Genomic DNA, 14,093 nt, shown 5'->3' on the forward strand with positions numbered 1-14,093 from the left:
TTTTGCCTTGGTTTGGTAAACAATCTACACACCAAAATGATACTGCTATTAGTGTCTTTATGGAAGCTCTTTGAATGTAAAGTTTTGAAAGATTCTTTCAGTATAGAAAAAAAGAAAGAATTAATCAGAACATACTATTTATACATAAGTATTATGAAATAGACTATTTGTCAGAAACTAAATGTCATATATAAATGAATGAAGGAGGCATTAAGCTGTCAAATATGTATACTCATGACTATGATTGGCTAAAATGGAACATTGTTGATTCTCATTGGTTGTTTTTTTCAGCCAATTTGCATATTAGGTAAAAAACACTTTTTTGAACAGCCTATGGGTGTGACTCCAGTATGGAATTCTCATTGGCCTTATAAGTCCAAATGAGATGAGAAAAGTAAAGCAGACATAGGTCAATTGAAATGTATAAGCTGGTATTGGCCAATCAAATGTAAAAACTTTATAAAAAGTAAAGAATGTCCCGACTTTTTTACAATCTGATGAAGATTAAATCGAAAGAGCTTATCATTTGTGAGCATCTAGGGACTTTTATTTTCTTATCTTCTTTTAACTGGAATCATTAAATTCATTTTAAAATGGGCACTGGATGTATTTTGTGGACCATTTCGTCAGCAATTTTGTTTAAATCTTTGGAGACCTAGCGTTAGCCTTGGTGATTTATCTGTCCTAGTTTGTGTTACATTTACATATATGGCGGCAGCATCTTCTGCACAGAATTTAAACTAGTCATTCCACTGAGAGAGAGGGTAAATGTGCCTGTGGGCATGTGTGTGTGTGCATGTGTGACTTTGTGTGTGTGTGTGTGTGTGTGTGTGTGTGTGTGTGTGTGTGTGTGTGTGTGTGTGTGTGTGTGTGTGTGTGTGTGTGTGTGTGTGTGTGTGTGTGTTTGTGTGTATGTTTTAACATAACTCTCAACTGTCCAGATTTAGCTTCATAGTTTTGGTTTGTTTCTTATAAAATTTGTAGCTTTCTGGCAAATCGTGGAGGACTGAAGTCACTAAAATAATGCCATATACACGAGTTTCAGACTTCATATCCATCAGAAAATGCGTGTTAACACAAATCCTGTTATTCTAGTGACTTTCTAAGTTAAAAGGGCAATATTTAAAATCTATCACTATTTTTGGACTATTGCATCCCCATTATTTTAGACTTTTTCTAGATTTCTTGCACTAAGAGGTTGAGAGGTATGCAGACTTCTCAACTGCAGATTTTTCCAGTATGTCCAGATTTATACCTCATATCTTTGGCCTATTCCTCATAAAATTGTGGTTTTCTGGCAAATGACTGGGGGTTGAAATAACTAAATAATGCCATACATTTGAGTTTCAGACTTCATTTCCTTCAGAAATGCATGCTAAGACAAATGCCCTTACTCTAGCAACTTTCTAAGTTTCTAAGTATCTAAGACAAATATTTAAAATCTGTCCCTATTTTTGTGCCTTTGTCCCCCCACTATTTTAGGCTTTATCTAGATTTCTTGTACTAAGAGGCTAAGAGGTATGGCATTATGGTATGTAATGCCTAGTTGGGGGGGGGGGGCAAGTTAGGCAATTAAATTGATCAGGCTTGACCATGCAACTTGGTTACAGGAGGCAAGAGCCTGACTTGTCTACATCAGCTACCAGACTGCTGAAGGAATTGTGAGCCTCAGTGGAGACAAGAGCCTGAATCCTTTATACCAACTACCAGACTGCTGAAGGAATTGTGAGCTTCAGTGAGGATAGAAGGCTGAATCCTCTACACCAGCTACCAGATTGCTGGAGGAATTGTGAGTTTGAGTTTCAGTACATTTCCAGGGAATTATGAGTTTCAGTGCATTTTAAAGGGATTATGAGTTTCAGTTCATTTTCATGGAATTGTGTGTGTCGAGGGAAGAGAAAGTTATTGTTGCTCATGCTAAGTCTGTTTTCAATGGTGCAACTAACTGTTTTGTTCAGTAAATGGCAGTCACTGTTCATGCTGTAGAATTTCATAGCAGTGTTAATAGCATAATCGCCTTTGGTACAGAAGGCTATGGATTCTACTCCCGCACCATGTCAACAGAGTGTTGATATTGTAGTGCCCTTCCAATTGCTGATTATTTGATGCCTTTTGGAGGGTGGGGGCAGGGGTTCTGTTTCCTCCTTTGTATGAGATGCCTATTAACTATGAAAGTCTTGTTGGTTTGTCAGTTGTTCCCTATTACAGTATTACCAACTTAACATTTTTTTAATGTAATATAGGCAATTAATTCTTCAAGGGCAGTAGGCACTGAATTTGTAGGTGAAACACTGACATTTCCTAGCAGCAACCTCTTCATTAGTTACAGATCTCTTTAATGTGGAATTATTTGGATGACTTTTACTTCTGCAGACATTGTGCTTATTGACTGTTCTAGGTGAAATGTAATGACAGAAGTCTGAGTGGCCTTTTATGGTTGAAAATTTTCTGAAATGGATAGTTTTGTCATTATTGGTTCATATATTTTGTTTCATTGCTTACTGGAAAAATAGTCAAAACTGCACATTAAGAAAACACTCTAACAAGTGTCACTGTATTATACAAGGAATATAATTTAATACAATCAGGAAAGTGAATCAAAGAATACATGTATATGTGGCCCTAGAAAAAAGTGCAAGGACCCTATGATTTGAAAACAGCCCAAAGGTAAACTTAATCCTCCTCTGGCCAGATGCATTTTCTTTGAATGTGGCTTCTAATGCTGTTTCAATGAATGTGAGTTTCAAGGGCAGAGATGTTTACTGCTCACACTGCATCTGTTTTTATTGCAAGACTGTATTGTTTGTTTAGCAAATGGCTATCAGTATTTGTACTATTCTTTTTCAATATTTGTAATTATTATTGCAGAAGTAAATAAGAAAACAGCATACACACTGACAGTTTTGAACAGTGTTTGTGATAACTGAGGAGAAATAGCCAAGTAATGGAACATTGGAATGGCTGGGGAGGGGGCTTCTGCGGGGAGGAGGGGTAGGTAGTTGCTGTAGGAGGGGCCCTGATCTATTACCCTGCCTAGCCAGAGTCCCATTTGACCATGATCCAGCTGTGGTCTGCATTTAGTTTTGAGGCACCAGTATCCTTGATGACCTCTGAAGTATGGCTATTATAAGGATGACCTTGTCTTCCAGTGTGTTGTTTTCATTCTTTTGGTCATTGCAGTGGATATAGCATTAAATTTAGACTACCATTGGCTCTAGACTCAAGCAATAGCCCTGTCCAAAAAGTGATCTTATAATTTATTTGTGAACTCTCTTTTTTTGAGTCACAGTTAAAATTGTATTCTCCTGTTGTACATAAGGGTAAGGCATAAAAGACAAAAGGCAAGAGCAAAATAAATAAATATATTGTGAACCTATAATATATTTGCTGAATGCAGGTTCCCAAAAATATGCAGGTTTAAAAAAACTTGGTTACCTCTTCACAATACAGCTGTACACACAATTGCATGAATGTGACCAAGTTCCCAGGGTGCATATTATGTGAAAATGTCCTGCACTCCCTTAAGTGAATTTTGTAGGAACAATTAAGCAACTGCAACATTCACTGGCAGTAAAGTGACACAGCAGATACAGTAGAATGAATAGGCACCTAACTTGTACAGGCTTCATTTTCTAATATTGATAAAGTTACCATATAGTCTTTTTCCATAACAATTCATTGTTAAAAGTTTCTTGTAGGCATAAAGTATTGCAGTGCAGAAGCTGCAAGTTCTTAGTCATATATTTCATGTGATCCTAGGCTAGGATTTCTACTTATTCAGTTTTTACTATCTACTTTTACTTGCAGCAGGTTCTGCAAACACTGAAACTGGTGTCTCAAATTGCTGCTTAACACTAAACACATAGCTCTCTTGTTGTAGGAATCACTGGTTGTTTGTTTGTTAACTCAGACACTAAGTTCAGTGACACAAAAAATTGGGGTCACTTCCGCTGCCTGTACTACAGAGACGCTACACGTTTTATATTTAGTCAGTTTAGTTAGTACTGCCACGTTTTATATTTTGTCAGTTTAGTTAGTACTGCCACGTTTTATATTTAGTCAGTTTAGTTAGTACTGCCACGTTTTATATTTAGTCAGTTTAGTTAGTACTGCCACGTTTTATATTTAGTCAGTTTAGTTAGTACTGCCACGTTTTATATTTAGTCAGTTTAGTTAGTACTGTCACATTTTATATTTAGTCAGTTTAGTTAGTACTGCCACATTGGTGCTTACTGCTCATGCCAGATTTAAACTTAGGGATGAGCGCCATCCTTTCTGTTGTTTTGGTAGGACTGTTTGTAAGCTTACTTCAACTACATGTGCATTCCAGTTTCTAGTTGGCAATGGCTAAGTCAAAATTATCTAACAGCAACTGGAAAGTCTGCTCGAAGAGATTTTTATAGCACTCGAGTGATGTCATAGATTGTTATTTGATCAATGTATTTACAGCAAATAAGTATTCCTCCAGTGACACAATGCCCCATAATACTTCTATGCGCTGTCATAGTATGGAAGTAATTACCCCTGCAATAGTTTGAAACTGCATAAATGAAGACCTATTGTAAATATTTGCATCCTTCCTGCAGTTTAAAATCAGATGATTAATACATGATAAATGCTGTGTATCTCCGTCACCTTTTAACAATGTTTGCCATACCATTTTTAAAGGCTAAATACACTTGCCTCTATTATAAACCTGCATTTCCTTCACGCACTCAATATGTCAGTGATTCTAAAATGTTATAGCTACAGTAGGGTACTGTCTGTATTTAGAGTAACAGGTTACAAGGTTTGCTTTAAAATAGGATATCTTTATTCTCCCACTGCATAAGGTACTCAGCTCCATATTATCCATAACTGTAGACCTCTACAGGTGTCTGATATCATGCAATAAATCTCATAAAGTGTGTTGTTTCCTGTGTGGCTGGCAGCTATCTTAAATTTCTGCAGCCGAAATAATCCGTCTTGTTACAGCTCGACTACCTTTTTACAGAAGCATTATTACTATACATAACATATCAGAGTCACTAGAAAAGAAATGGTCTCCTTCTCCTCCTAGTAACAGGAATTGCATTGGTACAGTTATTGAATGTCATAATTCATTAAAATAATCATCTCTAAAGATGTCGCTTGTACTGGTACTGTGACAGAATCTATCGTGCGAAACTCACTATTTAAAGAAGTTGTGACTTTAAGAAATAAAGATCTCAGATGTACTGCTTTTGATATCATTAAATTAAGCATTATTAAATTATGTAATTCATCATTAAAATAGATTCTAACAATAAATTTATTTCAGATTCCTTAATCTCATTAAAGTATAAATGCCAGTTTCAGTAATATATGATATTTAATAAAGTTAAAATATGTAGTTTTTAAGAGATAGCTCTCCGATGTGAAGAACATAATATAACTGTTAAAGCAGCAAATGGAATAATTAAGGACCACACTTCAGTTATTAATTAATGGTTCATAAAAAGAAACCATGGCTTGAGCCGGTTCTTTGGAATATATTCCAAAAGTAGATGTCCTTTTTGTCATGCTCCGTTTTGATAACACAGTTACAAATGTAGTGTGCCTGAGTAATGCACCCTCCTGCATAGTTTAACTGGCACTTTATAGTTAGGCAATGGGCAATAAATTTCAGCTTAGGCATGACAAGGGGCCTGTTTTAAATCATGCCACATTCCACATTTTGTCTGTTAGCGTGACAGTGATTAGTAATTACTACTAATTTAGCTCACTTTATTGCATTAAGAAGCTAAAGCCCGGCAGGATGGTCTTTCTTTGCAGCAGGTAGCTGTGAAATGACAAGGTTATAAATGTGGTGAGATTAAAAAAAATGCAATTTTATTCATTAAAAATAAAGTAAAATGCAGATATCTCTTCAAAAAGCAGTGTAATACACTCCACAGGGACCATTCTGGATAATTTAAGAACGGCTGACAGTGTATCCCATGAATGCATGAAGTCACAGAGATTAGTTACCACAATAACTGAATTAGAATTTTTAGGGTAATAGGATTTAGAATAGTAACCCAATAATGCATTGTGATCACTAAGTGATAACATCCATAAGTGTCAGTATAATACTTCATTCATGACAATTGACATGAATCTAAATATTTCTTGTATTAATTTTAAAATTAAAAAATACTCTCCTAAATGAAAATCCAAATCTATATGGTAAAAAGCCATTGACAGACTTTGTGGCAAGTTAGAACTGCTTTCAAACAATGATTCATATTCAAAGATCCATATGCTGCCATTGCTATGTGAGGGATCTCTGCATACTACAGATGACTTTTTTTTCTCCCTAAAAATTGTAATTCAGCATTTATCAATTTGTTTATTTATTTGTATTTGGTTACAGGAAGGCCCAATTGGGTCATGCAAGATTCCTTTTCAGTGCAGGCTGTGGACAAAAATCTCATTCACTGACCACAGTTAATTCTCGATTATGGGTCGAACCATATTGATAGATTAATTACAACTATAATTCAGATTCTCCGTATATGTTTACTTAAAGTATTTTATTTGTTTGTCAATTTGGATGTGCCATTCTTAAGGGAGAGCTCCACCCTTCATTGTAGTTATCCTTATCTAATAGTGACTTTTCTCCCCAAAATGTCACCTAGGTGAAGTTCAGTACCCCAAACCCCCCAGTAGCTTTTAATGTCTTCATTACCATTTTTTTTTTCCACAGATCTTATTATATTGAAATTGCGCAGTGCTTCAGGAAGGGATTGTTTGCCGTTCTGTAAAATATTACAGAAACAAGAAACTCTCTGAAATTTTCATTCTTAGTCACTACCCTCAGTTTTACATCCCGAGATGTGCATTGCTGAGGTCAATACAGTACTACAAACAATGCATGACAACTAAACTGGAAGTGTTTTCTAAATAATTAGTTGTTGGAGAAATTTCTATCTGAGAAAAAAGGCATGAGTTATATTGAAACACGACATATGCTGGGAAGTTGTTTGATTTTTGAACACTAGTGTATTACTTTGCACAAGTAAATGCAGAAAATTAAGTACAGTAGGAATTCTGCACAAAGCATACATTTGCTTTACCTCCTCTATGAAGTGATAACTGTTAGTCACAGATGAACATGTAGGAAATCTATTTATATGTGCATGTGTATGCATAAATATATATATATATATATATATATATATATACACACACACACACACACACACACACACACACACACACACACACACACACACACACATCTGTATATACAGATATACTTCACAAGACAACCCTAGGTGCACGACCTAACACACAGGTGCACGGAATCCAATAAATACACAGCAAAATCAAAAACCAGCACTCTGAGGTCTAAAGCAATCTCTTCAATCAGTTTATTACATCCAAATGGAAAAATGTAAAAGCAGTCTGACTAGGAATAAAACAATTACAATTAAAAAAAAAAAAATATATATATATATATATATATATATATATATATATATATATATATATCTATACACACACACATATGTGTATATATATATATATATATATACATATATATATATATATATATATATATATATATATTATATATATATCTGTATATGTATATATATATATATATATATATATATATATATATATATGTGTATATATATATATATATATATATATATATATATATATATATATGTATACTGCCAGTGAAGGAGGAAACAGACACCATAACACCACAACCTTCTTGGCACTATTGTTCGATTTATTAAAAATGAACTTCATCAGAAACACACCTATGACAACTAATTACATTTAAATATCATATTCAAGAAAATCACATGATAAATTTCAACCAATGGATGCATCAACAAAATGTGCCATATAGTTTCATGGCATTCTAACTGAGTTTTAAAATCCCCACTTAATACATCATTGTTAACTCTTTCCAGTACAAAAAATGAAACTTTTTGAAACTGGGGCACACAACAAAGTGTCTAGCTAATGCATTAGACAAATCCTTTTTTCGAATGGCCAAAGTGTGTTCATATATACGTTCCTCTTGGCCTTAGAGTTTTTAAATTCCCCAAGTGTGTTACGCAGGGTGACAGTTTATAAATACAGTTCGTTGAATTATTTAACAACACTGGTCTTAGTTACATGAAAGTGCTGTTGGAACATTACAAGGCTGAATTGGTAACACTAAGAGGGCAAATGGAATCTTTGGACAATAAAGTTAGAGTTTCTGAGGCTTTTGGGTTTCTTTCTTCTCTGTATTTTGGTATTGCAGTTAAAACAGAGAGACATAGGACTTTGGTTATTTCATGCAAACAAGGGAAATGTAAGAGACCTTCCAGCTTATGCTGCTAAGTCAGCATATTTGGTTACATTTTCCAAAGAGATTAAGGGTAAGGTGGTCAATGACAAGGACAATTTGGTTCACTTGAACAACTCAGGTACACTTTCTGGTGACAATTCCTCTATGACCACTTTGACAACTGGGTCCAGGCAAGTTATTAGTGGGGGTGGTCACAAAGACAGTGTTACTGCCTTTACCTTGGCTGCCCAGGCTGTTACAGTAGTTAACAGTGCTGGTCCTTTTTTAATGGACAGTACTGGCAACAAAAGGACTCCAAAGTGGTCCAGCAAAGTACAAATGGGAAACAAAGGGAAAGGCAAGAGTTGCAAGAAGAATTAAACTTTTTAATCAATGTGCATTATTTGACTGGTGAACCTTTGTCAGATGATATGGTTTCTGTTCTTCAGAAAGGTTTCTCTTTTATTCCATCAAATACAGTAAATTTACCAAGATTGATTGTTGATTTAAAATTGTACTTGAGAAAGCTTAATTTAAAGTACATTTTTGATGGAGTTGCTGGGTCCGTTATACATCACTCTGTTGTAAAGAAAAAATGTGTTTACAACCCCATGTTAAATTCTACTTTATCAGTGTTTGGGAATTTGTGTGAACAAGAGTTTAGGAAGTTAAAAATTGGTCATAACAACATATTGAATCTTCCTCCTGGTGAACTATCGGCTTTGGATAATTTGGCTGCCAATAGAGATTGGCGCATAATGAAACCTGATAAAGGTGGTTCAGTTGTTGTGATAAAGTCTGTTGATTATTGTTTAGCAATAAATACTTTGCTGCAAGACATAAATTGTTATAAAAAAGTGACTGGATTTCATCACACAAAGTTTTCTTAGATTGGATACTTGTTTATTTTATTTGTTTAGCCAGGGTAATTTTGATTTTTCTGTTTACAATTTTTTGTTAGTAGAACATCCTAGACTGACAACACTATTTGGCATCCCAAAGGTGCATAAGAATAGGGATTGCCCTCATTTTAGACCAATAGTGTCAGCCAGTTTTTCTAAAATTGAATTGATTTCCATTTGGCTGGACAAATTATTGAACCCCATAGTACAGAGTTCCAAATATTATCTCCGGGACTCATGGCACCTTTTAGAATTGTTGAGTCATATTAGTGTTTCTGACTTGACTTTTAAATTTGCATCTTTGCATGTTGTTTCTGTCTATACTTGTATAGATCAGGATATAGGTATAGAGTATATGAGAGAATATTTAAGTCAGTACATTGGTTTAGACAACAATCTTGTCAACACCATATGTATTTTGATGGAACTTGTGTTAGAAAATAATTTTTTTCAGATTTGAGGGAGAACTGTTCCAACAGATATCTTGTGTTGCAATGGGGTCCCGGGTAGCACTCAGTATTGCAAACTTGTTGATGTCAATGTGAGAAATGAAATTTCTTATCACACATCCCTTAGCTAAAAATATTTTATTTTATAAGCGTTACATAGGCAACCTGATATATTTATGGAAGGGAGAGCGAGACACATTTTCACCTTTTGTTCAGGATTTGAATTGTACTACTGAAGTTTTTTTTTTCCAATAATTTTTATTTTCGTTTTACATTTGCAAAAACTATAACCATTCCTTATTTACAAAATGACCATATTTGCATGTTATACATTGTGGATAAAGTAGAAACATGTAGGTCATACAATATACCTAATTACAATATATACAAAGATGCTTTCCCAATTAATGTCATTAGTCTAAGAACAGCACATACAAAAATGATACTTCATTCATAGTTAAACTGTGTACTTGAGGTAATACTTCCAGTTCATAAGATATGGTGTACCTGGTGTTTTATGCTAATAAGATGTTATAGGACTGTTCCCAGATTGCTTGGGCTTTCATATTTTTGTTTCTTTTGTCCAATACTATTTTATGTGCTAGTAGATGTTTAATAGCAGATTTCTTGAATTCCTCTAAAGAGATACTTACAGTATTTAACCATTTGTGAGCTATATATAGTTTCATTAATAAGAAAATCATTATAAGTGGGTTAGCTTGTTTTCCTGAGATGTTGGCCAGGAGGATGTTTAAAAGAGTAAATTCTCATGTTAGTGTTGATGCTTGATACCCCATTTTTTGCAGTTGCAACTTAAGGGAATCCAAAGCTTGAAAATGCATTTACAACTCCAGAATATATGTATTAGGTCTGCAATTTGGTCTTTACAGTGTGGACAGTATGGGGACTTAGTTGCATTGAATTTGTGAAGAATCGCTGGGGTGAAATAAGCATTATTAATAATCATGAGTTGTGTGTAAGAGAGTTTTTTAAGTGGAATAGTTTTCAATGTTAAGTTGATTGCCTTTTCTATTTGCTGGTCATCCATATCAGGTTTTAATTATCTCCAATAATTAGAGAAGAGAAGGTCTTTCTGGAATTTGATTTCCCCTATCATTTTGTACGAGTTCATTATTGTTTTCCTTGACATTAACATAGTCTTCCAAAGTAGGGTACAGTTTTCGATGTCACTTTTGAGTATAGTAAGGTTTTGGAGATAACTGGAACATACCTCCTTGATTTGTCTTAAAACTATTATATATACTTTAGGTAAGTTTAGATTACTTCTTAATTCATGAATTATGCTATTGAGGAATGGGTAGATATCTTGGATTTTCTTATGCTTTAACCAAGGGAAGGAGTCTAGGTTTAGCATCTTGTTATTTATTTTTAAGTTAGGATTTTTATGGAGGGGATGTCGAATTAATATAGCTTGTCCAAGGTTTAAGGAGTGAAAAAGTTTTTGTGTTATATTTATAGAATGTTTTAGTGGCTCTATTATGTCATAGGCTTGTAAATCTTTTTTATTTAAGAAGGGAAGCGCTTTGGGATTGATGTCTAGTGTTTTTATATACCTATAGTATATTGTTACCTAGGACGGTGAACCAATCTTTGCTGAGGGGTCATACTCAGTATTCTATTAGCGTTGATAATAGAGTAGTAGGTTTTGACATCTGGCAAGTTCAGACCCCCTTTGTTCTTGGGACATGTTAAATTTTGATAGGAGATTCTGGTCTTTTTAGGTTCCCATACAAATTTTGCTAGAAAGGTATAAATTTGTTTTGTCGCCTCACAGTAAGACGCTGTCCAGTTTGATTCACAGCTAGAGCGTCTTCTGCATGGAGGCATGCGTGAATGGGCGTACCTTCGTTGAAGGTTGTGCATCAGGGCTGGTAACTCGGCACGTAAAAATTAACTACCAAACATTAGCGGACCGGAGTTCCGCTGTGGCGACCCCTAACTGGGAAAAGCCGAAAGACACAAACAAACAAATTATGTATAGTTATCTGAGATGTCATAAATAGATATATTAATCTAGGTAGTATGTTCATTTTAATTTTTGATACTGTGGACAAAAACGGTAGCTTAAGGTTATTCCATCTTGTACAATTTTGTGTTATGTTTTGTCATTTAAGAGTTACGTTATGTTTGTAGAATTCCTTATTATTCTGAAAGAAAGTAATCCCCAGGTATTTGGTCTCTTCTTTTATTTTTATTTTGTCTAAGAGAGGTATGAGGGAGATGAGTCTAGGTGGCTTTAAGGGGAATATATTAGGTTTATTGAGGTTTAATTTGTAGTTAAACATGTATGAGAATTGTTCAATTGTGTTTATTATTTTGGTCATGTCTGAGCTTGGTGTAGTAAAGTATATGTTTAAATCATCTGCAAATGCTGAGAGATAAACTTTGAAGTTATGTATTGAGGGGGATTATGATATGTATTTTGTTTACTATATAGGAATAGGGGTTCTAGGTATAGGTTGAAAAGAAAGGGTGATAGCGGGCAGCCTTGTCTTGTTCCATTTTTTATCAAAATTCTGTTTGACTATGTTTTGTTTATATAAAGAGATGTATATGGATTACTATAGAGAATTTGAATGATCTTTATAAAATTTTTAGGTATGTCAAAGTGAAGTAACGTTTATAGCAAGAATTCAGGACTGACCCTATCACAAGCCTTGTGGGCATCTACTACCATTGTGAAGATGTTGGTATTTCTCTGACTTGCAAAGGATATTAACGCTTCTAATGTCAGCGTGTTATCACTGGTCTGTCTACATGGTGTAAACCCAGATTGTTCTGGAGAAATGATTTTCTCTATCAGATTTTTAACTCTGTTTGCGAGTATTGAGGTCATGATCTTGGTGTCTATATTTAGAAGAGAGATGGGTCTATAGCTATCTGAATTTTTAGGGCCCACTTGGTCTTTTAATATAAAAATAGTTTTAGAGACGTTAAAGTGAATATCATGTATGTTGCTATTTATTGTATAGTTCAGCACGTGGTATAATAATTTGGTAACTAGTGGACTGAAGGATTTATACAATTCCGAGGTAAGACCATCCAGCCCTGGGGCCTTGTGTGGTTTTAAATGTTTAATTGTTGTGGTTATCTCATTAATGGAAATGGGCTCCATTAAATGTTTTTGTTGATCTAAATCTAGTTTAGGGGATTTTACGATTTGAAGAGAAAGATCCCTATTCTCCTTCGAGGCTTGTAGAGTTTGTTCTCCATATGTTTGAGTGCATATTTGTTCAAATACTTTGATAATTTCCTCATTACTTGTATAGTTTTTCCCTTGGTAATTTACTTCTGCTATAACTGAGATGAATTTTTGTTCAGCGATAATTCTGGCCAATGCTCTGGAAGGAATTTGGGCTTCTTTGGTATAATTGGCCAACTGTCTTGTCTCATAAAAAGATACATTTCTATTCTCGAACATATATAGGTCTCTTTGTAGTTTTAGGAGGTCCATTTCAGTTTGATTATTAGGGTTATTTATCAATTCTTTCTCACGTTGTTCTAGTTTCTATTTTATGTTCCTCTTTCAGTTGGATTTTTTTATAGTATGCTGCTTTTTTAATGAAAGTTCCTCTGATTTGTCTTTTGGTCGTCACCCATTCTATATCCATTGGTGTTTGCGAATTGAAGATATTTACAAGGGATGTTTTTAATATATCCTCAATCTCATTTACTACATCAGTTTTGAAAAGCAGATTAGGATTTAATGACCAGTTATTAGCTCTATTGTTTAAAAACCTTTTTTTGCCCCAGTTGATACTCAGTGTAACTTTGGAATGATCCGACAGAAATCTAGTGTGTATGACTATTGTAGGGTCCGTGTTAATGAGTATGTCTGAGATTAAAAAGAAGTCTATTCTCACCCACATTTTATGGCATCGGGAGTAGAATGTGTAATTCCCAGTTTTGATATCTTTATCCTCATATTTAAAGGGGTCATATAGTTTGAATGCACTACTGAATTTTTAAGATTCACTGTGGGTAGTTTTGGTGACAGTCTTGATTTTTTGGATTTACATCTGACTTTCAATCAAAATGATTTGAAGTTTGAAAATAGTATTTTTAGAAAATCCACCTTTGTTAATCAGTACTTACACCATGATAGTCTACACCGTAGTTAAATAAAGAGAGGGGTTGTTAAAGGACAGTTCATCAGGTTAAGTCATTTGATGAGTAATGACGACACCTTTTCAGATGAAGTATGTAAGTTACATGCTTTTTTTCACACAAAGGTGATATGAATTCTCTTGGTTGGAAAACATCATAACTGAGGTTATTGAGTTAAGGGTACACAAAGCCTGTCCAATTTTGAAGTACATTAGAAATAATGTTCACTATTGTACTGAAGTTTTGGCGAAAACTGTAGACCATTATTCTTTGGCTTTTCCTATTCTCATCACCAATGAAATGATGTTCATCAAGAAC

This window comes from Protopterus annectens, chromosome 11.part0 (assembly GCF_019279795.1).
Source record: "Protopterus annectens isolate FY-2018-M chromosome 11.part0, PAN1.0, whole genome shotgun sequence".
Taxonomy (NCBI): Eukaryota; Metazoa; Chordata; order Ceratodontiformes; family Protopteridae; genus Protopterus; species Protopterus annectens.